Raw genomic sequence first — 27,255 nt, forward strand, 5'->3', positions numbered from 1 at the left:
CAGTACATCACTGAGGCAAAGCTTCCTGCCATCCAGGACCTATATAATAGGCAGTGTCAGAGGGAAGCCCATAAAATTGTCAGAGACTCCAGTCACACAAGTTATAGACTGTTTTCTCTGCTACTGCACGGCAAGTGGTACCGGAGTGCCAAGTCTAGGACCAAAAGGCTCCTCAACAGCTTCTACCCCCAAGCCATAAGTGTCACGTTCCTGACCTGTTTTCCTTTGTTTTGTATTTGTTTTAGTTGGTCAGGGCGTGAGTTGGGTGGGTTGGTCTAGGTTTGATTTTCTATGTTGGGATTTTGTGTTCGGCCTGGTATGATTCTCAATCAGAGACAGCTGTCAATCGTTGTCCCTGATTGAGAATCATACTAAGGCAGCCTGGGTTTCACTTGTGTTTTGTGGGTGTTTGTTCCTGTGTCAGCGTTTGGGCCACACAGGACTGTTTCGGGTTAGTCACGTTTGCTGGTTTTTGTATTTTGAAGTGTTTTGTTGTTTTTTCATTAAATATGAACACTTACCACTCTGCATCTTGGTCCGATCCATGCTCCTCCTCGTCTGAGGAGGAGAACGACTACGACAGCCGTTACAATAAGACTGCTGAACAATTAATAAAATCGCCACCGTACAATTTACATTGACCCCCTCTCCCTTTTGTACACTGCTGCAACTCGCTATTTATTATCTATGCATAGTCACTTCATCCCCACCTACATATACAAATTACCGCAACTAACCTGTACCCCCGCACACCGACTCGGTACCGGTGCCCCCTGTATATAGCCTCGTTATTGTTATTATTTTTGTGTTGCTTTTAATTATTACTTTTTACTTTCGTCTACTTGGTAAATATTTTCTTAACTCTTCTTGAACTGCACTGTTGGTTAAGAGCTTGTAAGTGAGCATTTCACGGTAAAGTCTACACTTGTTGTATTTGGCGCATGTGACAAATAAAGTTTGATTTGATTTGAAATTTCGAACTTTCACCGTATGTATTCTACTATTCTACCTCTCAACAGTAAGTTGAGATCCCGTTTAGCGGCCGGAGGCCCTAAGCAATTGCCTATATCGCTTATGCCTGGGGCCGGCCCTGGACTAAGGTTATAGAACGGAATGTAAGGTGACTCATTTTGTACAGGAGACAGTGACATTATCCACAGGAGACACACACTGATAGGAGCTCTGAGTAGTTCTCTGTGCAGCAAAGGGAAGTCTGTGGCCTGACATGTCTGATTGTGTGTTTAGTGTTGTCAGCAGTGGTGGAAAAAGTACCCAATTGTCATACTTGAGTAAAAGTAAAGATGCCTTAATAGAAAATGACTCAAGTAAAGTAAGTCACCCAATAAAATAGTACTTGAGTAAAATTTATTTGGTATTTGGTATTTGGTTTAAAGATACTTAATTATCAAAAGTAAATGTAATTGCTAAAATATAATTAAGTATCAAATGTAAAAGTACAAGTATAAATGATTTAAAACTTTATTTGAGCAATTACAATTTTCTTGTTTTTTTTTATTTATGGATAGCTAGGGGCACACTCCAACACTCAGACATCATTCACAAATGAAGCATTTGTGTTTAGTGAGTCCGACAGACAAGAGGCAGTTGGGATGAACAGGGATGTTCTCTTGAGTGTGTGAATTTGACCATTTTCCTGTCCTGCTAAGCATTCAAAATGTAGCAAGTACTTTTGGGTGTCGGGGAAAATGTTAAAAGTATATAATTTTCTTTAGGAATGTAGTGAAGTAAAAGTAAAAGTTGCCAAAAATATAAATAGTAAAGTAAAGTACAGATACCCCAAGCACCTACTTAAGTAGTACTTTCAAGTATTTTTACTTAAGTACTTTACACCACTGGTTGTCAGGAAAATAGACTGGCACTATATATAGACTTCTGTTGAACTGGACTAAATTATACATACACTCCTGATGCAAGAAACACACACACACACACACCTGTTGCCATTCATCCACCTGTTCATCCCCTCACCTGTAGAAAAGTGAAATCCCTCCAATGTTCCATCATGGTTATCTCCAGGTTGCCCATGACAATCTCACAGCCGCTGTACATATCCTTCATCAGTGTGTACTGCGTCTGTGAACTTCCTGTCACGCTCAGTGCGTTCTGGGTGCCGGAGCATATCACTGCGGGGAAAGAAAGGCAAAAGATAGTTCTTCAGTTTTAAGGTTTTCACTTCAAAACTCTAGCCTAAGTTGTTGTCAGTACTGATCCATTTTGTGTAGTTTTGATGTAACACATCAGCTCACAACATACATTCAAACTCTGACTAATACATACTGTAATAACTGTCAGTGGTAGGAATAATAATTCATTTGTTTATGTTCATTTCTCATGCCCTTTAGCTTTGCATGCTAACGGCCAGAATGGATACATGTGATGTGAAATAGGCTGAGGCCAGTGCTACATTCAATACAGTAACTGACTGTCTCTGGGGCAGACATACTGGGCCTTGTTTACTGTGGACTGTAGGAGTCCAGTCCTTTTCCATGTCATTGGGACAGAGAGACTGTTTTGCTATTCAAATCTCAGCCAGATGTCCAGAGAGAGAAAGAGAAAGGGAAAGAGGAAGGAAGAGAGGCTAACTCTGTATAATAACTTGTTTKTTTTTTTATTTCCAGTTGCTGTTCGATGAATATGTTTCCCTATATACCAATAGGTAATTTATTCACAGATTGAAAGGTAGCTAAGAACAAGCTATACTGTGTTGGATCTGATGGGACGTTGAACTGCACACAGGCCTGCTTGTGGCTACCCTAAAGAGATAGACCATGTTTATAACGAAACAGGATGAGACCCAAATGCAGACACAGGAGGCAGATGGTTTGACTCTCTGGTATTTATTAATAGACAAGGGGCAGGCAAAAGGCAGGTCGAGGACAAGCAATAGTTCGTAAACCAGGTCAGAGTCAGATGGGTACAGGACGGCAGGCGGGCTCAGAGTCAGGGCAGGCAGAAAAGGTCGAAACCGGGAGCACTAGAAAAACAGGAGTACAGAAAAACACGCTGGTAGGCTTGACGAGACAAGACGAACTGGCAACAGACAAACAGAAACCACCGGTATAAATACACAGGGGAGACACCTGGTGGTGTACAAATGGGAGACACCTGGTGGGGGATGGACACAAGCATAAGACAGGTGAAACAGATCAGGGTGTGACAGCATCCCCACCTCTAGGGGCGCCACCTGGCGTCCTACCCGGGCGCATGCCTGGTTGACCGGGATGCTGGCAGTAAAAGTCAGCGATGAGGGCCAGGTCCAGGATGTTCTTAGCGGGGACCCAGCACCTCTTCTCCGGGCCATTACCCTCCCAGTCAACCAGGTTCTGGAAACCCTGGGAACACTCGAAAGGCGAGAGCCCAGTGGCCGAGCAGGGTATGATGTTCCACCCACACGAGTTGCTGGCTCCAGGTGGTGGGATTGGCCGAGACGAGTCACTGAAGTGTCGTCTCCAGGTCCTGTTTGGCACGCTCTGACTGGCCGTTGGACTGAGGACAGGCTGGCCGCCGACCCAATGAGGGTGCAGAACGCCTTCCAGAATCGTGACGGAAACTGAGGACCACGATCGGAGACCATGTCGACAGGAAGTCTATAGATTAGGCACTGTGCAGGCGGCGACCGCTGTAGGATGAAACGTTATTGGATGAAAGCCAGGGTCCGGCGGGAGCCGAGATGACAGGTAAGCTTTGAGGAATGGGCCCATTCAGGACCGGGCCGAATCAGGGACGAACATCCGGTTAGCCATGCCCCCTGCCTGGTGCACCTTGTGGACCAGGCTCTTGATTCACGAGACAAGTGTAGCAGTGAGACAGGAGGTAGGGAGGATGATCTCTGGGTCTGATTGTATAGCCGCAGAACTGTACAGGCGGGAGAGAGCATCAGGCTTAACATTCTTGGACCCAGGGCGGTAGGTGATGGTAAAGTTAAACCGAGTGAATAACAGAGCCCAACGAGCCTGTCTAGAGTTGAGGCGTTTGGCGATGCGAACATATTCAAGATTCTTAGGGTCGGTCCAAACTAAGAATGTGTGTTCTGCCCCATTAAGCCAATGCTTCCACTCCTCCAGCGCCATCTTGACTGCAAGAAGCTCTCGATTACCAATGTCATAGTTCCTCTCAGCAGAATTCAGGCGATGAGAAAGGAAAGCGCAGGGGTGCAACTTTTGGTCCTGTGCCGAACGTTGGGACAGAACGACCCCCACTCCAACATCCAAGGCTTCAACCTCCACCACGAACTGATGGGATGAGTCCGGATGGATGAGGATGGGCTGTGGTGAAACGATGCTTGAAATCCAAAAACCCAGTGTCGGCAGCTGGGGACCATGTGAACGGCACCTTAGAAGAAGTGAGTGCAGAGAGGGGAGAAGCCAGGGTGCTGTAGCCCCGAATGAAGCGCCGTCCAGTGCTCTGGCTTCCATGGTAACGTAGAGGAGTTGTGTGGAGATACCCAGCTCAGATTCTAGAGTAGCGTCCATGAAGCTCTCGTCAGCCCCAGAGTCAATGAGCATCCGGAGAGATTTAGACCGGTCACCCCACAGCAGGATAACATGGAAAGGAGTACGAGTAATAGGAGTTAGAAGACTCCCAGTATGGCCCACCAGCGTATTCGTACCTACTGATGAGCCTGGTATTTTACTGGACAGGTGGATATGTAACGCCCTGTAGCACCACAATACAACTGTAACTGTTGTAGCTCATCCTGCGTAATCATTCGTTAGACGACAATCTAGCCCTGCCCAGTTGCATAGGCTCTGGAGTAAACGAGTCGCCCGTCCCTGATGATTTCCCGAGGGGGCTCGGGTGACATCGGATCTTCTCGGGAATGCAGGCGTCGGGGACATCCGGGTTCCTTCGGAGGAGAGAAAGCAGCCGTGGAAGAGCGAGTGTGGACGAGAACAGACCTCCTCTCCCTCCTGCATTCCCATAGGCGCCCAACAATCCTTATGGTTAAGGCTATGAGGGAGTTGAGGTCCAAGGGTAACACCCGAGCTGCGAGCTCGTCTTTAATCTCCTCCGATAATCCATGAAGGAAGGTGTCAAACAGGGACTCCGGGTTCCAGGCACTCTCGGCAGCCAACGTGCGAAAGTCTACCACGTAGTCTGCCACACTACGGGAGTCTTGACGTAGTAGAAGTAGCTTTCGGGTCACCTCTCCCGGTCAACGGAGAATCGAACACCTTCCTCACATCCGCCACAAAATCCTGCAGACGAAGGCAAATGGTGAATTGTTGCTCCCAAACCACTGCGCGCTGTTCCAGACATCAGTGTTATGAGATACGCTTTCTTCGAACGATCTGAAGGAAACGAAGAGGGCTGCAGCTCAAAGATGAGGGAGCACTGAGAAAGAAACGCCCGGCAGGTTCCAGGATCCCCAGCATAGCGCTCCAGATGAGGTAAGCGGGTTCTTGGGAAGCCGGGGTAGGCTAGACAAAAATCACCACTGGTAGGGGGATTACTGAGCGTCTGGGAGGTCTCCGTTGTGGCATGCTGCCTGATAGATAGTCCACGGAATTGCTCCAGTAATGATTTGAAGCCCTGGTCATGGCRTTCCGCCAAAGTATGGAGTCCATCCATAAGATTCTGGAGTAGATCCTCATGTCTTCCAATGGTGGCTCCATGCAGGGAGACAKTGTTGCGGAGCTGGTCTGAGTCTGCTGGGTCCGTCATGGCCAGGTCGTACTATAACGAGGGACAGGAGGCAGATGGTTTGAGTCTCTGGTATTTATTAATAAACAAGGGGCAGGAAAGAGGCAGGTCGAGAACAGGCAGAAGTTTGTAAACCAGGTCAGAGTCAGATGGGTACAGAACGGCAGGCAGGCTCGAGGTCAGGGCAGGTAGAATGGTATGGCAGGCGGGCTCAGGGTCAGAGCAGGCAGAAAAGGTCGGAACCGGGAGGACTAGAAAAACAGGAGTATGGAAAAACATGGTGGTAGGCTTGACGAGACAAGACGAACTGACAACAGACAAACAAAAACCACCGGTATGAATACACAGGAGATAATGGAACAAATGCGAGACACCTGGTGGGGGGAGGAGACAAGCACAAGACAGGTGAAATAGATCAGGGCGGGACAATGTTTTCAAGTTCGTGTGCTCTCATATGTTGTCTACGTGCTGTGTTCTTGTGCTCTCACAATGATCGAAATACATGTTCAGCATTAAATCTGGAGACTCTGAGGAGTCACATAGACATGAGCACCGAACGTGTTAACATGTACTAGTTCATTAGATTCACACAGGGAATAACAATCAGTAAAAGCTAGAAGGTGATTCTGGAGAGAGTAACGTATAGCGTGTGATAACAGTCCAATGAGCAGGCCCAGCCATCATAAAGCAGAGATAGCAGCTACTTTATTGTGTTTGTGAAGGAGCAAGAGAGAGAGGGTCACAGGTGCTAGTCTAGAGGAATTTGGACACACTTGGACATCAATCGCAGTCAGACAGAGCACACTGACTCTACCTGGGTAGAGGGTCTATGAAAATTCCTGAACACTACACTCTTAGAGAAAAGGGTTCCAACAGGGTTCTTTGGTTGTCCCCATAGGAGAACCCTTTTTGGCTCCGGGTAGAACTCTTTTGGGATCCATGTAAACTCAGCAAAAAAAGAAACGTTCCTTTTCAGGACCCTGTCTTTCAAAGATAATTAGTAAAAATCCAAATAACTTCACAGATCTTCATTGTAAAGGATTTAAACACTGTTTCCCATGCTTGTTCAATGAACCATAAACAATTAATGAACATGCACCTGTGGAACGGTCGTTAGGAAACACACAGCTTACAGACGGTAGGCAATTAAGGTCACAGTTATGAAAACTTAGAACACTAAAGAGGCCTTTCTACTGACTCTGAAAATCACCAAAAGAAAGATGCCCAGGGTCCCTGCTCATCTGCATGAACGTGCCTTAGGCATGCTGCAAGGAGGCATGAGGACTGCAAATGTGGCCAGGGCAATAAATTGCAATGTCCGTACTGTGAGACGCCTAAGACAACGCTACAGGGAGACAGGACAGACAGCTGATCGTCCTCGCTGTGGCAGACCACGTGTAACAACACCTGCACAGGATCGGTACATCCAAACATCACACCTGCTGCACAGGTACAGGATGGCAACAACAACTGCCCGAGTTACAACAGGAACGCACAATCCCTCCATCAGTGCTCAGACTGTCCGCAATAGGCTGAGAGGCTGGACTGAGGGCTTGTAGGCCTGTTGTAAGGCAGGTCCTCACCAGACATCACCGGCAACAATGTCGCCTATAGGCACAAACCCACTGTCGCTGGACCAGACAGGACTGGCAAAAAGTGCTCTTCACTGACGAGTCGAGGTTTTGTCTCTAGGGGTGATGGTCGGATTTGGGTTTATCGTCGAAGGAATGAGCGCTACACCGAGGCCTGTACTCTGGAGCGGGATCGATTTGGAGGTGTAGGTCCCGTCATGGTCCCACACCAGATACTGACTGTTACTTTTGATTTTGACCCCCCCCCCCCAAGGTTCAGGGACACATTATTCAATTTCTGTTAGTCACATGTCTGTGGAACTTGTTCAGTTTATGTCTCAGTTGTTGAATCTTGTTTTGTTCATGCAAATATTTACAAATGTTAAGTTTGCTGAAAATAAACGCAGTTGACAGTGAGAGGACGTTTATTTTTTTGCTGAGTTTGGAACCCTCCGTGGAAATAGTTTGACATGGAACCCAATAGGGTTCTACCTTGAATCAAAAATGGTTCTTCAAAGGGTTCTCCTATGGGGACAACCGAAGAACCGTTTTCGGTTCCAGATAGCACCTTTTTTCTAAGTATACCTAGCAGCATGCTACGTTAGACCAGTGCTCTTCTATCTTGGTCCTGGACACCCACAAGGTTGCACATTTTGCTCTTGCCCAGCACTTGCATATGTGCAGCCTGCCATTGTGAGATTGCATGTGTGTAATAAACGTGTAATAAACAAGGAACAGACATTTTTATATAACGAATCACCAGCTAGATGCCAGGTGTACAAGTTACAACACAAGAGAGTGTCATTTAAGCATGTGTACTGTAGGTGTACTGTAGGTGTACTGTAGCTCAAATTGGGCCATGGACTTTGTGCAGTGTAGACACATTTGGGCCTTGGAATTGTAATTATCATTAGATTGTAATTATGTTCTTATGTGTACATTGCCCACTGCGAACCATCTTATCACTGCCCCACCTAGATTAAGCACTGGGAGAAGCCTGAGCTGGGTCACTGCTATCAGTGGATGGCTTAAAGCTGTTGACACTCAACCAGTTCAATTACCTGTTGAGAAATAGTCCTGTGCACCTGCACATGTACACCCAGGCAAACAAAATCACGAAAGTGTACAATCACCAGACAAACATTAATGTGTATGCAAGCACAATAATTGTACACAAAGAAGGTCATCAGATGCTGTTCAGCCACGTTATCTACCTCCATAGTGTTCCTGTACACTGTTTCACATTGTTTGTAAAAAATGGTCACTTTTTGTCTTCTATATTATATATTGTATTACCTTGTTTTTTTAAATCGACTATTGTGCTCTTGTTATTTTCTTACTATTTGTATTACTTTTATTAATCTACTTTGTACATTGTATATTTAAGCAATAAGGCCCGCATAGCGTCGTGGCTAAGAAAGGGGAAAGGGGGATACCTAGTCAGTTATACAACTGAATGCCTTCAACTGAAATGTGTCTTCCGCATTTAACCCAACCCCTCTGATTCAGAGAGGTGCGGGGGGCTGCTTTAATCGACATCCACGTCTTTGGTGTCCGGGGAACAGTGGGTTAACTGCCTTGCTCAGGGGCAGAACGACAGATTTTTCCCTGCTCGGGAATTCGATTCATCAACCTTTCGACAGCCCTTAGCCCTGGTATATTGGCCATATACCACACCCCCGCGGGCCTTATTGCTTAAATATACAATATACAGTAGCAAAACTATAATAAACTGGTTACCAATGTAATTAGAGCAGTAAAAATACATGTTTTGTCATACCCATGATATACGGTCTCCTATACCATGGCTGTCAGCCAATCAGCATTTAGGGCTCAAACCGCTCAGTTTATAATGATAGTTTTGCTACTTCACATTTATTCTGCACTGTTGAGGAAGAGCTGGAAGTAAGCATTTCACTGTATCGTTACACCCGCTGTATTCTATGCTAGTGGAGAATAAAAATGTCAAGGGGTCTGAGTACTTTCCAAATGCACTGTATATCTACTGTACACAGAAATCGTGGCCAATTGCTTCCTGTTTAAGTTATGTCTTTAGTCACGTTTGTATGGGTCAAACAAAAACACTCTAATGATTGCTTGACAATAGAGCCTTCCACAATGCAGGTGATGACTGCAGGATGAAGTTGGTGAAGAGCAGCTGCAGAAACTTGCAGTCGACTGTAGTCAAAACATCATGACCTTTCAATGATTTTTGGAAAGTTCATGCAGTCGACATTTAGGAGCATGCACAGGGCCCCAGGGTTCTGGTATAGAAGCTCCTCTCTCTCTCTCTCTCTCTCTCTCTCTCTCTCTCTCTCTCTCTCTCTCTCTCTCTCTCTCTCTCTCTCTCTCTCTCTCTCTCTCTCTCTCTCATAATGAAGATATTTTCCTAGACTCTATACCTCTTTTCCATTTTCTCCTGACTATTTTCCTCTGTTGCATATGCAGTCAAGGCTAGATAGTGGTGTCATTGTCCATTTCCATAGACAGCAACCTAACACACTAAAAAAACATTACTGCCATAGACAGTAACCTAACACACTAGAAAACATTTCTCAGTTCTGGATCAGGTTTAGTTGTCATTTTCATTCAGCTGTTTCTGAAAAGGGAGGGAAAGAAAAGGGAGGGAAAGAAAAGAAAGAATGGAGGTAGGAGGAGATAAACAATTTCTATAAAGCGATAGAAACGGTGGATGAGGTAAACAGAAACTTGGCTCAGGACGCCAACAGATTACTGCATACCTTAGAGGTCTATTCTCACATACACGCCTCACTGAGATGTATGTTCAGCACACACACACTGACACACACACTGACTCACACACACACAAACACACATACACACATACACACACAGAGCAGAAGGATCAACACACACATCAAAGCATATAAACACATACTATGTCACATTTATTTTATAAGGCACATTTTATATTACTATTGTTCACTTCTCACGGGGTATAATCCTTCAGGTCCATTGATATTGAAATAATGCTTAGCTTAGGAATACTTTTTCTGTGATAAATGAAAAGAGTAAATAAAGAGTTTCATTCCAAAACGCTATATATCCATTTTCAGAAATGTTGGTAAATTAGCATTTTTGGTTTAAAGAATTTACCAAAGAGATTGGTGTGTTTTTCCCACATCTAATCGTGGCATGGGGTTGTTCAGTAACAGACATGTATTTATTTGAAATCTATCACTGGATGGTTTCATTTCAGAGATACAAACAACCACATTTTGCTGCAAAACAAGATATATTCGCATCATTCTCAGAAGAAAAAGTAGCATTCAAGGATTTACACAGTCAAATGTGACAAATAATTACATTTGTAATAAAGAACTGAACAAATGATACATTTGATATCAATAATAAAAAATATATATAAAACATTATCAATACAGTAATATGAGATCTGGGCTCTGGTCAAAAGTAGTGCACTATATAGGGAATAGGGTGCCATAGGGACAGGGCCTAAGTCTAACCAAACACTATACCATTAGAGGTTAGATTCATGATGGGTTGAATTTCTATGTTAAATATACAGGATACGAACATTCCATTCCAGCTTAATAATGGATGTACACTGAGTATACCAAACATTAGGAACACCTTCCTAATATTGAGTTGCACCCCCCTTTTTGCCCTCACAACATCCTCAATTTGTTGGGGCATGGACTCTACAAAGTGTTGAAAGCGTTCCACAGGGATGCTGGCCCCTGTTAACTCCAATGGTTCCCACAGTTGTGTCAAGTTGGCTAGATGCCCTTTGAATGATGGACCATTCTTGATACACATGGGAAACTGTTGAGCGTGAAAAACCTAGCAACTTTGCAGTTCTTGACACATTCAAATCGGTGCGCCTGGCACCTACTACCATACCCTGTTTAAAGGCACTTAAATAGTTTGTCTTGCCCAATCACCCTCTGAATGGCACACATACACAATCCATGTCTCAATTGTCTCAAGGATTAAAAATCCTTCTTTAACCTGTTTCCTCCCCTTCATCTACACTGATTTAAGTGGATTTAACAAGTGACATCAATAAGGGATCCTAACTTTCACCTGGATTCACCTGGTCAGTCTATGCCATTGAAAGAGCAGGTGTTCTTAATGTTTTGTATACTCAGTGTATAGCGTTTCGCAGCAAAACCCTCATCTAAAATCTTTGGAAATAAACTTTTGAAATATTAACTGTAATGGGTACAACGTTTGGATAAGTATTGTGCAATTACAAAGAAAGACATACAATCTAAGCTATTAATACATATTGAAACCAATGAAATCATAAAAAGTGATTGAGTGCAATTAACTTTGTTCAGCAAACATTCACTGGTTTATGCTGTTCCTYTACAGTGGCCATGCACTGCACTAGTCTGGGAGACCAATGTATGAAAATAACCCAGGTTTCCTACCTCTCTATTTCACAGACATGACTCCAACATCTGTAGAATTAAACCTGAAGATCTGGTAAATGGTTTGTTTTTATTAACCAAAAAACAATCCACATCTTACAAAGGTGTGCATGCATCATAATATCATTACGGTATGCCATAATTAATCTTTATCAGAAATCACTCAATCATCAACATTTGAAAACAACATGTATCACATAACAAGAATGATTTGATGCGGATAAATATGCTCCAGTGTCAAATCTTAAAACACACACCACACACACGCGCACACGCACACATACACACACACACATGCACAAGCACACACTGTACACATACACACACAGTTCCGGGTGAAGAAAAACAAGCTTGAAGAGATTGAGGAAAATCCAAGCTTCAGAGATGCCTGAGAAAGGGCTGTGATTGGTACATTTTTATGGCATGGCTGTTATCGTTATCTCTGACCCCTGATATAAGTTCATGGCACACAGTGCTTTTATAGGGCCTTGTAATCTAGAGCTCTGTGCCACATCTTCAACGGCTAAGAAAACAAACCACTGCCTGACCAGTGCCCATGGTCACGTGTAGGACAAATAATCAAACAACCAATCAATCAATCAATCAAATTGAAATTATATTTCATTAAATTAAATTTKGATCAATTTTAGGATAGGAGCAAAACTGTCTTCACCCCATAGCTGCAATGTTGGACCAGCTGTCCCTCAATAAATAAAGTGTGAGTTATTTAACTGCTTATAATAATTGGGGCACATGCAGAYGCAACTCTGGTCCATTGTGTAATAAACCATTTATTAACTTGTAATAAATATGATCCATGCATCATTTACCTTCAATGAATTCACTGTTTACCACATATTTACAACATTTGTCAAATTGTTTACCACATATTGATAAGGGGTTATAGATCTCTAGAGAATACATTGAAATAGGTATAGGCCTAGTGTGCTAGCAGAGGAAATAAAGTACTGATTTGATGCAGATCAGAATCTACATTAATTATATTTCCTCAGTTGCGTGACATGTATGAGTATATTTACTTCTGCCTATTATCCTTCACTGATGCCAGAGGCTCAGTCTGACTATCAACTGCCTCCTGACCTGTTGTTGACTTTGTTTTCCTCCTGCACTGCACCACCTTATTTACATAAGGCCAGATGACATCAGTACAGAGCCAAAGTTCAGATTCAAATCACAACACTTCACTCTAACATGGAGGCTATACAATCATACCTGACTCACCATGAATACACCTCACAGATTTGACAAGTTTCCAGGAAGCTTGTTATTAATGAGTAGCTATTTTTTTAAACTCTTGACCATATCATATGGACACTGGGGTTAAAAATGTAAAGAGGTGCAAAGTGAGAAAGAGAGAAAGACAAAATAGTCATTTCTAGGGAGGAGCTGTTTTTTGTTAGCAGCTTGCATGGAGAGCGATAACATACAAAAGAAGCACAGAGACAATAGACACAAACACATAGGCACACTCTGTTCTGCAAGTTGGCTGACGCACAGCAAACAGGTTCTGCACATATGAAACTGGTTTTGTCCCTATGGTCAGATTGACWGCACTGATTTAGGTGAGCACAAGAGATGCACCATTGACTCTTTTATGTACACAACTCTGTGGGATTGGTCACTGCTAAAATAAAATAAAAACACTACAGCATGTAGCTTGATTGTAAATTAACACAGTGAGAAAAACATATAGGACATATGGGCACTAGTGCCACTAAACACTGTTGACTCTTTCTTTTGCCTATAACAACATTTCGTAAGCAATGTATATTTTTAGTGGTGTTAAACTTCCTGGGCCTAAAAGTGSGATTATTGACAAAATAATAGGCAACATACAATTTTTGTGGTTAAAGTCAAATAGAAAACATAATGGCTCATAAAATCGGGTGATTAGGAAATCATTTGAAAGACATTGCASCCTACTCAATTTGATGGCGAGCGCAATACAGACACGGAACCTACCTTCTTGGGTTTGAGCGCAGGTAAACTGGAGCCATGTTAGCGTGACGCACAGCGCGAGCACCTGCCGGAGACCTGTCATCCTCATTCGGACAGTCGACAAAATGTATCAAACATTACGAGCTCAGAGAGATGTACAATATCGACTAAACTCTACTATTATCCGACTGCTCAGGAATTGTTAGGCTACGAAATCCTTTGAAWAAAAGTCCAAATCTACAGGTGAAGTCTTCGAATGTATCCCTGCTATGTACAGTATCCCAAAGAGAAGAACAGTTAAAGTAAGTCCATTTAAAGTCGACTGAAGAGTCCTCTTGACATTTTTATGTGAGGCAGAAGGCTACTCAGCAGAGTCCAATTGGTTAATACATTCCTTTAATTGACAGAAAAACGCTAAGAGTATTGACAAAAGTACACGCTATGAATAGGATAAAGGCAAGTGTACATCGGTTTGACACAGAGTTTACAATCGTTCAACCTCTGATGTGTAAAATCATCACTAGTCACTGATTGGACCACAGACTGGTCGTTGAACCTATCAGAGGCAGATGCGCCTTCTGTAGGCTACTCTACAACAGTCTGCATAAATCAAGTCTACAAAGTAGCACTTGGCACAAATGGATTATTATTGAACAATCCTTCGTAGTAAATAAAGCTCCTTTTTCATTTGCTTATATTAGGTATATTAGTCATGCTAGTACTGTATGATAAATCAAGATCATTTTTKAATCTGATTTCTGATTTCTGAGATATATTTAGAAATCCCTACATAATTCTATACCTAAACTATTTGAAGAAATAACTTGTAGACAATCTTGAAGCCCTACCAGTAAAATATGATGAACCACACACAATAGACTCAACATCATTTGGGCATCCTGGCTTCTCGCAGGGAGACCTTATCCGGGCTAATGTAAGCCCACCATTGACAAATGGCTGCTTGTTGAGAGTTACATTGCACCGCTGTTCCCCATGAAGGGCTGTATTGTACCTCGGTATCTTGGACTGGTTAATCAGTCTTTCTTTGAAGGGTGCTGGACCAGAGCTATCACAATGACCACATTGTCAACGGATCAAATTGACTTCTGAACCCTTACAAGCGCACGCACAGACGGGGCAAACATTCTTGCATTCTCTTGTCTGCGTCACTGAAACAAAATATCACATTTTATATTAAATGTTTCATTTTGTTTTGTGTTTTTCTCAGTGTGAAAGTACATCAATATTCGGGCATGAATTCAACTATTCAAATTTGGTATTCTGTGACGGACAGTAGGCTAATGAACTGATGATGTTATCCTAGTAGTGGAACAGGAACTGTAGATGAATAGACTCTTTATAGTTCATACCGTCATCATAGTGGTTATTTAATGAAAAAAATGGTACATGTATTTAGACTTTCTCATCACACACACACACCACACACACACACACACACACACACACACACACACACACACACACACACACACACACACCACCACACACCACACCACACACACACACACACACCACACACACACACACACACACACACACACACACAACACACACACACAACACACACACACAAGGGGTACACAGCTCAAATTGAGGCACATTTCTGGTTTGGCAAGACAAAGAACAACATAATCTCCTCTCTTTGACTAGTCACTTGAGCTTTATGCAAACACAGTCTGTCTGAGTGGGTGAGCCAGCTAAACAACTGCTCTACTGAAACTGGCTCTGCCTGTAGCTCCAGTCTGTGTGTGCACGTGTGCGTGTGTGTGTGTCTGAGTCAGTGATTGACCAGACAGGCACTGATTACAGTTTTTCTCAATCACGTGAAAGCATTTTTGGGATCTGTGTTGATACTTATCAATAGCAGAACAGCAATGACCAAATGCTCAAATACATTTATCGAACTTGGGATCATTTTCTTGCTCGAGTTGCGTATCTCAGAACAACCCCTTTTGCGAAACTTTAAATACAAATGTCATCAGTGAACACAAGAAGTRTTTTGTTCACAGAATATTAACAAATTGTTTTCATCTGAAGTGTAATTGTGTTCTAAATCACCCCATCAGTGTCATACAATATAGGGAAAGATCTAGTCAATGAGGACTGTCTAATTTCTAGGATTTTTACAATATTGCGGACATGCAAAGGTGTCATAATCTTCAACATTGTGACTTTCCATTATAGAGCTGCGCTTTGGTGTGGATTGAGGCCTATACATTCATATCAGTTGTTTCTTCAATGTATTCACCTTTCCTTATTTCTATTGTGGATTGTGTTTCTGTATGCCAATGGAAAGTCAACAAAACTATGAGCAAATCAGACAATGTATTTTATATATGGAATTTGATTGTGATGATGCTGTTGAATAAATCCTGCATACCATGTGCACATTTTTTATTAGACTTTTTATCAGGAATACAATTTGATTTGTTTGGAGAAATATGCATAAAAGGAGGCCCATTTCTTGCCCATAATGCTGCACCTTTGCATAGATGTACTTCCACTTTTGATCATCATGATTTAGTGACAGCAAAGAACATGTATTGATCTATTGGAATTGTTAAAAGACAGACTAACTTTCAGTTTTGTGTGCTTGGACTCAAGAGATAAATATGGTTGTGTTCGTCGTTTTGCAGGCAGTTGTGTTCTTTTTATGAATGTATTTACAATTTTGACGGTATAATATAGTTTTGATTAATTTATTCATGTTTTGAGAAGACAACTACATTTTGAATGTGCATTTACTGTTTTGCAAAAGGCCAGAGTTCTTGTTGTGTTTTGTCGACAACGTTTTTCCAAGAAATGTACGCGATTGAGAAAACTGTAAAGAACAACACTGAACAAAGTATTTTGGGTTAAATCACCTGCACTTAAGCATGTGACAAATCTAGTTTWAGAATAATAATGATCATTTTAAGACCTTTTTTGTAACTAAACACCCGAAAGACCCCAAATGTTCCTATTTGTGGCATTGCCACATGTATAAATATACTCTTGTTATGCATTATGCTAAAATAAAAAGTAAACATCTCAYTATAGCCAGAGGTTCCATCAGGAAGTTATTCTCAAAGATCTTATCATTTTCCAAAAAGGACCTCTTGTTTCGTCTTGGTTAACAGTGAGGTATGGGGTCAAATACAATAAACAAAGATGAGACAATTAAAAGCAAGCATGTAGGGGTTGTTTTACAATGTCTTTATGCAGCTAGACAAAAAAATGACTTCACATTAGGCCAGGCAATGAAACATTTAAGAGGCAAATGACAATGACATTTTCGTACTGCATTAGCCAGTGAGAGACGTGTGCTGGTGAAGACTGACCTCTTCAGGCCAGCATGAAGAAATAACTTCAGTGATTGTTGTCTGAATCTAGGTTAGATGTAACGGAGCACTCCAGGTATATAGACAACATCGTCTGAAAGTTGATTGTATCTAATGTCACCCCATCTGTCAGAGCCTGTGAGTCAGGTCATACAGAAAACTGATTTATTTTTGACACAGCAGGATTTTCCTTTGTTTTATAACATCACTCTACAGCCTTACAAGGTAGGATGTCCCTGAGACTTGGTCATCATCACAGAACAATTCTTCAATAAGTAATTTACGTTATTTTCCCCATTGATTATCATTATTAATGTTCATTTATGTTCACAGACACAGTCTAAACCATACATTTTTTTTAAACTCAAGCACCAAAAATCGACTACCAAAATTGAACCAACCACTCTCTTCAAACACAGGAACCCAAAGGAACACAGAACAGACAACCCTTGCTAACTTATTTTGCACAATGGAATAAAATACAACATTTTCATAGAAGGTATAAAGAAATTGTAGGCTGATTATATAGAAAATTATATTATAGATATTATATTCACATCCTCATACAGATGTAGAATCTTAATTTGATCACTCTTTTATTGATGAGAATTTTCCTGCACAGCATGAAATGCAAACTTGTAGTTTATTCAAGGTTTAAAAAGGCTTCTAAAGTTGGTAATTTCCACTTTAACATTTCAGACTTGATTTGCCCTRATGTAAAATGTGTCAACCCCTACAAACATGTACATTAATTATAATCCATATAATAATTCCAATTTCCTGTTGCTGCAGGATTMTTTTCCAACTGTAGYAATCTGGCTCTTAATTAAGATCCGACAGCTGTATGGTTGACAAGCAAACCAATTTGAAACGAAAATTTCTTATAATACTATAAGACTAAAAAACTCTAATTATTCAACACATGTAACATACTGTAGATGTATGTACAGTGCCTTCAGAAAGTATTCACACCCCTTGACTTTTTCCACAATTTGTTGTATTACAGCCTGGATKAAATGTATGACTACATAATTCCACTTTGACATTATTGGGTATTGTGTGTAGGCTAGTAACAAAAAAAACACACAATTTAATCCAGGCTGTAACACAACAAATTGTGGAAAAAGTCAAGGGCTGTGAATACTTTCTAAAGGCACTGTACAGAACAAAAAGATGTAAAAACATGCATCCTGTTTATAACAAGGCACTAAAGTAATACTGCAAAAAATGTGGCAAAATAATTCACTTTTTGTCCATAATACAAAGTGTTGTGTTTGGGGCAAATCCAATACAACACATTACTGAGTGCCACCCTCTATATTTTCAAGCATATCGGTGGCTGCATCATGTTATGGTATGCTTGTAATCGTTAAGGACTGGGGAGTATKTCAGGRTAAAAAATGTACGGAATGGAGCTAAGCACAGGCAAAATCCTAGAGGAAAACCTGGTTCAGTCTGCTTTCCAACAGACACTGGGAGATTAAAATGTGAAGTCTGCATATGTGGGGACCGTATCTCATTTATTTTATTCAATTCAGTCTGGTATGAGAACGGTAGCCCCTATCTGCAAAAGCCGGGTGTCTGCGGAAAGCTGAGTATCTTGGCTATTCATCAGTGCCTTCAAAACTTGGTATGACTAACTACCATATATGGACATACAAATTTATAAGGGCAGGCCGAGCTGATTACCTCATTTCAAGATGACCGCTACTTACATTCCGGTTAGCGTTGTGAAGAATAAACAAAATAAACACGGAATACGTTGATACCCACCATGAACCGGGACTCCACAGATCATGAGGATATCTTATTTGTCTGCCTGTGACCTACCGTTATTGATCACCAGCCCCGAGAGTCAAAATGTTTATTTAATACAACGTTTTCACCAAACTGCAAACATCTTACAGGGTAATCTTCGATTTGCTCTGTGCTATAGCTACATGGGGGGTATCAAATGAATCCTTAGGTTGGTAGGAACAAATATAGCCTATTGCCAATATTATCTGATGATGTATGACTTAATGGAAACATCGAATGTCCACCGAGTGACTATATCTTTGCGCATCAAAAATATGACGTTGCCTGCTTGCGCTCTGTAGGCATCCATATCCCCTGTATGTCCCCCGACACCAGCACAATGTTTCAGAGAGTTTGGTGTTGTAGAAATGTAGTTTTTTTAGTGAACAATGACTTTTAGGCACATCCAGTGTGCAAAAAGAGTGCAATTACCACATTCGTACACTTTGGAGAGGTTGAAATCTACTTGAAAATATATGGCAAGACCTAAAAATGCTTGTCTWGCAATGATCAACAACCAATTTGACAGAGGTTGAAGAATTTTKAAAAGAATAATGGGAAAATGTTTCACAATCTCAGTGTGGAAAGCTCTTAGAGACTTACCCAGAAAAGACGCACAGTTGTAATCGCTGCCAAAGGTGTTTCTACAAAGTATTKACTCATGGGTGTGAATACTTATGTAAATTAKATATTTCTGTGTTTTATTTTCAATAAATTTGCAATAATGTCTAAAAACATGTTTTCATTTTGTCATTATGGGGTATTGTGTGTAGATGGGTGAATWAAAAAATWATATTTAATCAAGGGGTATGAATACTTCCTGAAGGCACTGTATRTGAATATTGSACTGTTTGGTTTGTTAGGTAGATACAGTATACTGTATAATAGTGTTAAATATTACAACACTCACCAAAAATACTGTTTTTGACAGTAAACTCTGAGTTTGGCTGGTATCAATTCCATTTATATTGTTATTAGCTTTAGGTGTTAACATACAGTATCTGGCATGTCAAATTGAAGAAAGGACCCCTGAAAAAGAGTAAAGGACTCCTAAAAGAGGACAAATACAAAGATAAATTGTTTCACCCTGCTTATTTTTAAGTAACAAACAATTAATTAAATACATTAAATGAACATCAAATAAAATAGACACCGTCATTAATAAATACATCAACAAGAGTCAAATACAATTACACTCTGCTATCAACTTGGACCCTTACGTCTTCCCCAGATCCAACTCAACACTGAGACAAAATGAACTCAAGTAAGAGCAACATGATGCAGTTTGACTCCTAACTAGGACAGGCAGGTAGGCAAGCAGTAGGAACTTGTCTTAGTGAGGTGAGGTGTGCACATCTTCATGTAGTAGTGTCTGAGTTGAACTACAGGACATCATTTCCAATACTGACATCACACACCTTACTACTTGGCTAAAATAGACACCCAGCAGTGATGCATCTATTTATCCAGTTATAGCACAATACATTGAGTGTGAGAGAAGCTGCATTTTAACTGTTGGCAATCTAAGCATCCAGCTATCTATTGTGACTATCTATTACACAGAAAGCAGTGCAGTTAGGCCATGCAGTGCTAGCACAATTACGTAGGTTAGAGGAGACCAGTCCATATCCCCATTAAGTACTGTATATTGACCTGATCACAGTGGAAGCATGGGAGGGCATACAACTAACCAGTGGTGTGTATTCAAGGATGCCAGGGGAAGCCAGGCTTCCCCCAAAAAATGACCAAGAAAAAACATACAAAATAATGTATCTTAAATCTCTCTGTGTTTCATAAATGTCCTTCAATTCGCAAGAGGCTGAATGTATCTCACCGGAGAAAGTATCCAARTGAACAAAACAACGCCCCTCTGTCTCTGTATGTATAGCTCATCTATGCTGTCTGGTCAAAAATAGTATGACATTGTTGCCGCTCGTAGCATTGAGTGCAAGGGAAGCCAGCGAGCATTTGGCCTCCCTTGATAAAAAATATCAATAATAATAGCCAGTGAGTGTTGAGCTAAACTGAGTGAGCTCAGCTGTGAATGCTCCTGGCGCACCACAAAAAAAAGTGTCAAGGGAAGCCAGTTTGGATTTGGATTCACACCAATAACATCACATTAGAAGCCAAACATCTTTGACAAAAAAAAATATTTGTTGCATTTCATTGTGTCGTTGGACTCCAGAGGCTAGCTAGCTGGCTAAAATCATCTCTTTTCTAAATTAGTTATGGATGGAGATAGGGATTTGGACTTGTGGTTTTACTTAATTCTCTGTACTGGCCAATGATTATAACAATGATTCTAATCCAACCAATAAATTCATACATTGTGCCCCTGGCCTGAGAGGATGGAAGATCAACAGATAGCTAGATGTAGTAACATTAGGCAAATGTTAATTATCTGGCCTGGTGCATCATTGCCCATGAAAGGAAGTTAGGCTAGCGAGCAAGCATTTTATCCTGTTTTTTTTATTTAAGATTTATTTAACTAGGCAAGTCAGTTAAGAACAAATTCTTATTTACAATGACTGCCTACACCGGCCAAACACGGACTACACTGRGCCAACTGTGTGCCGCCCTATGGGACTCCAAATTATGGCCGGTTGTGATACAGCCTGGATTCAAACCAGGGTGTCTGTAGTGATGCCTCAAGCTCTGAGATGCAGTGCCTTAGACCGCTGCCACTCGGGAGCCCCCCAGATATCCCCCAGATAGCCATAAAAAAAAGCCAGACTACGATTTGTAACTGCAATGGGGACAAAGATCGTACTTTTTGGAGAAATGTCCTCTGGTCTGAGAAACAAAAATAGAACTGTTTGGCCATAATGACTATCGTTATGTTTGGAGGAAAAGGGGGATGCTTGCAAGCCGAAGAACACCATCCCAACCGTGAAGCACGGGGGTGGCAGCATCATGTTGTGAGGGTGCTTGCTGCAGGAGGGACTGGTGCACTTCACAAAACAGATGGCATCATGAGGAAGGGAAATTATGTGGATATATTGAAGCAACATCTCAAGACATCAGTCAGGAAGTTAAAGCTTGGTCGCAAATGGGTCTTCCAAATGGACAATGACCCCAAGCATACTTCCAAAGTTGTGGCAAATGGCTTAAGGACAACAAAGTCAAGGTATGGAGTGCCATCACAAAGCCCTGACCTCATAGAAAATGTGTGGGCAGAACTGAAAAAGCGTGTGCAAGCAAGGAGGCCTACAAACCTGACTCAGTTACACCAGCTCTGTCAGGAGGAATGGGCCAAAATTCATCAAACCTATTGTGGGAAGCTTGTGTAAGGCTACCTAACATGTTTGACCCAAGTTAAACAATTTAAAGGCAATGCTACCAAATACTAATTGAGTGTATGTAAACTTCTGACCCACTGGGAATGTGATGAAAGAAATAAAAGCTGAAATAAATCATTCTACTATTATTCTGACATTTCACATTCTTAAAATAAAGTGGTGATCCTAACTGTCCTAAGACAGGGATTTTTACTAGGATTAAATGTCAGGAATTGTGAAAAACTGAGTTTAAATGTATTTGGCTAAGGTGTATGTAAACTTCCGACTTCAACTGTAAACAGAGATTATGTATGTATGAGCAGGAAATATTTTGGAAGTGATACCATAAGTAACCACAAGATGGAAAACTCACTTTATTTGTATCATCTGAGTGGGAAAGCACATAAGACACTATTCCCTATAAAAGGGAGGACAATCATATATCCTCAGAGACAGTGGTAAACAAATTGTTTTGTGACCAGCAGTATATAGTTAAAGCAGTGTTTCTTTCCCAAATACATGGTTGTTGAGAGTTAGAATAGTAGAATTCTATAGAGTAAGCGCCAGTAGAGCATGGCGCTTGCAACGCCAGGGTTGTGGGTTCATTCCCCACGGGGGGACCAGGATGAATATGTATGAACTTTCCAATTTGTAAGTCGCTCTGGATAAGAGTGTCTGCTAAATGACTTAAATGTAAAATGTAAATGTAGAATACACAAGGTGCAATTTCAAAATTTGGTTGTGCATAAGCAATTCCTTTTGTATTTCAGTCAYTAACCAGGTCTCCATCCAAACTGTCTCTAACCAGAATAGAAAGAGGAGTGGGAGGCCCCGGTGCACAACTGAGCAAGAGGACAAGTACATTAAAGTGTCTAGTTTGAGAAACAGATGCCTCACAAGTCCCAAACTGGCAGCTTCATTAAATAGTACCCGCAAAACACCAGTCTCAACGTCAACAGTGAAGAGGCGACTCCGGAATGCTGGCCTTCTAGGCAGAGTTGCAAAGAAAAAGGCATATCTCAGACTGGCCAATAAAAAGAAAAGATTAAGATGGGCAAAAGAACACAGACACTGGACAGAGGAACTCTGCCTAGAAGGCCAGCATTCCGGAGTCGCATCTTCACTGTTGATGTTGAGACTGATGTTTTGCGGGTACTATTTAATGAAGCTGCCAGTTCATTACCAGTCAAAATTTTGGACACACTTTTTTTTTTTGACTTAGAATATTTTCTACGTTGTAGAATAATAGAAGACATCAACACTACGAAATAACATATATGGAATCATTTAGTAAACAAAAAAAGTGTTAAACAAATCAAAATATAATTTATATTTGAGATTCTTAAAAGTTTCCACCCTTTGCCTTGATGACAGCTTGATTAGGCCTACAAACCTGATTCAGTTACACCAGCTCTGTCAGGAGGAATGGACCAAAATTCACCAAACTTATTGTGGGAAGCTTGTGGAAGGCTACCCAAAACGTTTGACCCAAGTTAATTTAAACAATTTAAAGGCAATGCTATCAAATACTAATTGAGCGTATGTAAACTTCTGACCCACTGGGAATGTGATGAAAGAAATAAAAGCTGAAATAAATCATTCTCTCTACTATTATTCTGACATTTCACGTTATTAAAATATAGTGGTGATCCTAACTGACTTAAGACAGGGAATTATTACTAGGATTAAATGTCAGGAATTGTGATAAACTAGGAGACAGGAGACAGAATGGTCATTATGGCCAAACAATAATATTTTTATTTCATCAGACCAGAGGACATTTCTCCAAAAAGTATGATCTTTGTCCCCATGTGCAGTTACAAACCGTAGTCAGGCTTTTTTTTATGGCAGTTTTTGAGCAGTGGCTTCTTCCTTGCTGAGTGCCCTTTCAGGACTCGTTTTACTGTGGATATTGATACTTTTGTACCCGTTTCTTCCAGCATCTTCACAAGGTCCTTTGCTGTTGTTCTGGGATTGATTTGCACTTTTCGCACCAATGTACATTCATCTCTAGGAGACAGACCGCATCTCCTTCCTGAGCGGTGCGACGGCTACGTGGTCCCATGGTGTATATACTTGCGTACTATTGTTTGTACAGATGAACGTGGTACCTTAAGGTGTTTGGAAATTGCTCCCAAGGATGAACCAGACTTGGAGGTCAACAGTTTTTTTTCTGATGTCTTGGCTGATTTCTTTTGATTTTCCCAGGATGTTAAGCAAAGCTGCACTGAGTTTGAAGGTAGGCCTTGAAATACATCCACAGGTACACCTCCAATTGACTCAAATGATGTCAATTAGCCTATCAGAAGCTTCTAAAGCCATGACATAATTTTCTGGAATTTTCCAAGCTGTTTAAAGGCACAGTCAACTTAGTGTATGTAAACTTCTGAACCACTGGAATTGTGATACAGTGAGTTAATCTGTCTGTAAACAATAATAATCTGTCTGTAAACAATTGTTGGAAAAATTACTTGTGTCATGCACAAAGTAGATGTCCTAACCGACTTGCCAAAACTATAGTTTGTTTAACAAGAAATTTGTGGAGTGGTTGAAAAACAAGTTTTAATGACTCCAATCTAAGTGTATGTAAATGTATGACTTCAACTGTGTATATATATACTTGTTAAACAAACTATAGTACACATATATATACACACACATACATACAGTACCAGTCAAAAGTTTGGACACACCTACTCATTCGAGGGTTTTTCTTTCGTTAAAAATGTATTTGTGGAATTTCTATGCTTCTTAATGCATTTGAGCCAATCAGTTGTGTTGTGACAAGGTATACAGAAGATAGCCCTATTTTGTAAAAGACCAAGTCCATATTATGGCAAGAACAGCTCAAAAAAGCAAAGAGAAATGACAGTCCACCATAACTTTAATACATGAAGGTCAGCCAATCCGGAAAATGTCAAGAACTTTTAAAGTTTCTTCAAATTCAGTCGCAAAAACCATCAAGCGCTATGGTGAAACAGACTCTCATGAGAACCGCCACAGGAAAGGAAGACCTAGAGTTACCTCTGCTGCAGAGGATAAGTTCATTAGAGTTAACTACACCTCAGATTGCAGCCCAAATATGGGGAAGATGGGCGACACCTGGAGGGGGGTGGAGACAAGCACAAAGACAGGTGAAACAGATCAGGTTGTGACAACATCATCTATTCAGAGGAGACTGCATGAATCAGGCCTTCATGCTCGAATTGCGGCAAAGAAACCACTATTAAAGGACACCAATAAGAATAAGAGACTTGCTTGGGCAAAGAAACACGAGCAATGGACATCAGACCGGTGGAAATTTGAGTCCAAATTTGAGATTTTTGGTTCCAACCGCTGTGTCTTTGTGAGACGCAGAGTAGGTGAACGGATGATCTCTGCATGTGTGGTTCCCACCGTGAAGCATGGAGGAGGAGGTGTGATGGTGTGGGGGTGCTTTGCTGATGACACTGTCGCTGATTTATTTAGAATTCAAGGCACACTTAACCAGCATGGCTACCACAGCATTCTGCAGGGATATGTCATCCCATCTGGTTTGCGCTTAGTGGGACTGTCATTTGTTTTTCAACAGGACAATGACCCAAAACACACCTCCAGGCTGTGTAAGGACTATTTGACCAAGGAGAGTGATGGAGAGCTGCATCAGATAACTTGGCCTCCACAATCGCCCGACCTCAACCCAATTTGGGATGAGTTGGACCGCAGAGTGAAGGTAAAGCAGCCAACAAGTGCTCAGCATATGTGGGAACTCCTTCAAGACAGTTRGAAAAGCATTCCTCATGAAGTTGGTTGATAGAATGCCAAGTGTGTGCAAAGCTGTTAGCAAGGCAAAGAGTGGCTACTTTGAAGAATCCAAAATTTAAAATACATTTGTATTTGTTTCACATTTCTTTTGGTTACTACATGATTCCATATGTGTTATTTCATAGTTTTGATGTCTTCACTATTATTCTATAGTAAAAATAAATAAATAGTAAAAATAAATAAAAACCCTTTTGACTGGTACTGTATGCATTTATGATGGCAATGTTGAGCATCCCCCAAAACACATCCTTCCACCATTTTCTGCCTGTGCGGCCAACATTGTAATAGCTCCTCAGTTGGTCCAGATGGTCAAACCTGCCAATTTTCTTGTTGTAATCCATTACAAGCTTTGGAACAGATATACTGTAAGTTCCTACCTCTTTAAAAAACAACTCCAAAACCCCCCTTGCCAGTGTCACTTTAGGCCCAGGCTGTGTGGTACAAGGGTGAATGGTGGGACTTGGGGCAGACACACTCCACAGAAACGTAGGCTCTCCTCTCGGGTGTGCTCTCCCTTTTCCCTTCCCTCCTCCTTTCCCTCTGCTTCGTCCTCTTCTCCCTCTCCCTCCTCCTTTCCATGTTCCTTTTCCTCTCTTCCTCCACTCTACTCTCACGCTACACCTCCCTCCTTGCTCCACATCTCTATCCCTCCAACTCTAACTCCTCTTCCTCCCTGTCTTTTGCTGCTGAGCCCTGACTCTCAACATCACTTCCCTCATTTTCACTGACACAGAGTAACAGAGGGATAAACAAATAGTATACAATTGTGGTCAGGAACATAATCTCTCCCTCTCACACTATTTCTCTCTTCCTTTTTTCTTTTTCTAAACCATACATACTCTCTTCTTAAGGGGTTTCCATAATAAATTGTGTGATACAGTTACACGCCTCCCATTCTCCCCACACACTCTTTCTCTCTCTGTGTGTGTCTCTCTCTCTCTCTTCCATTCAACTCGTGCTTTCTTGCCTGACAGACTAACTACAGAGTTCGCCAAAGTTAGCTGATTAGTTATGAAGCTGGGACAGTTTCCAAATGAATTGCATCGGTAGAAACTGGACAAAACAAGCAACTTGTTAGCAGGCTATGTAAATCTGGCTATGTAAATCCAACTCATCATATGAGCTCCACTGCACGGGCATCTACTGAGCTGTCAAATAATAGGAAAACGATGCAATATATAGCTTATGAATATGTGCACCTAGCAAAGATGACAAACCATAACCTACGCCCAACAGATAAAAAACGAATTGCTCTAGTCTTCATTTCGGTGGCTAGTTAGCTGGTTGTCTGTATAGCTAGCTAGTGAAAGTGACAGCTGAGGTTGACGCTAATTTGCTACAACACACAACTTTTCTTGCCTGACAGACTAACTAGTTAGCTAGCTATAGCAAGCAGCTTGAGCCATTTCCATATGAATTACATCGG

At 41.4% G+C, this 27,255-nt stretch overlaps 1 pseudogene; it reads right to left on the reverse strand.

The window, feature by feature from the left end:
* Nucleotides 1–14,077, reverse strand: part of LOC111966704 (receptor tyrosine-protein kinase erbB-3-like) — a 33,525-nt pseudogene extending 19,448 nt beyond the window's left edge.
* Between the last annotated feature and the right edge of the window lie 13,178 nt (nucleotides 14,078–27,255).

This window comes from Salvelinus sp. IW2-2015, linkage group LG1 (assembly GCF_002910315.2).
Source record: "Salvelinus sp. IW2-2015 linkage group LG1, ASM291031v2, whole genome shotgun sequence".
NCBI lineage: Eukaryota > Metazoa > Chordata > Actinopteri > Salmoniformes > Salmonidae > Salvelinus > Salvelinus sp. IW2-2015.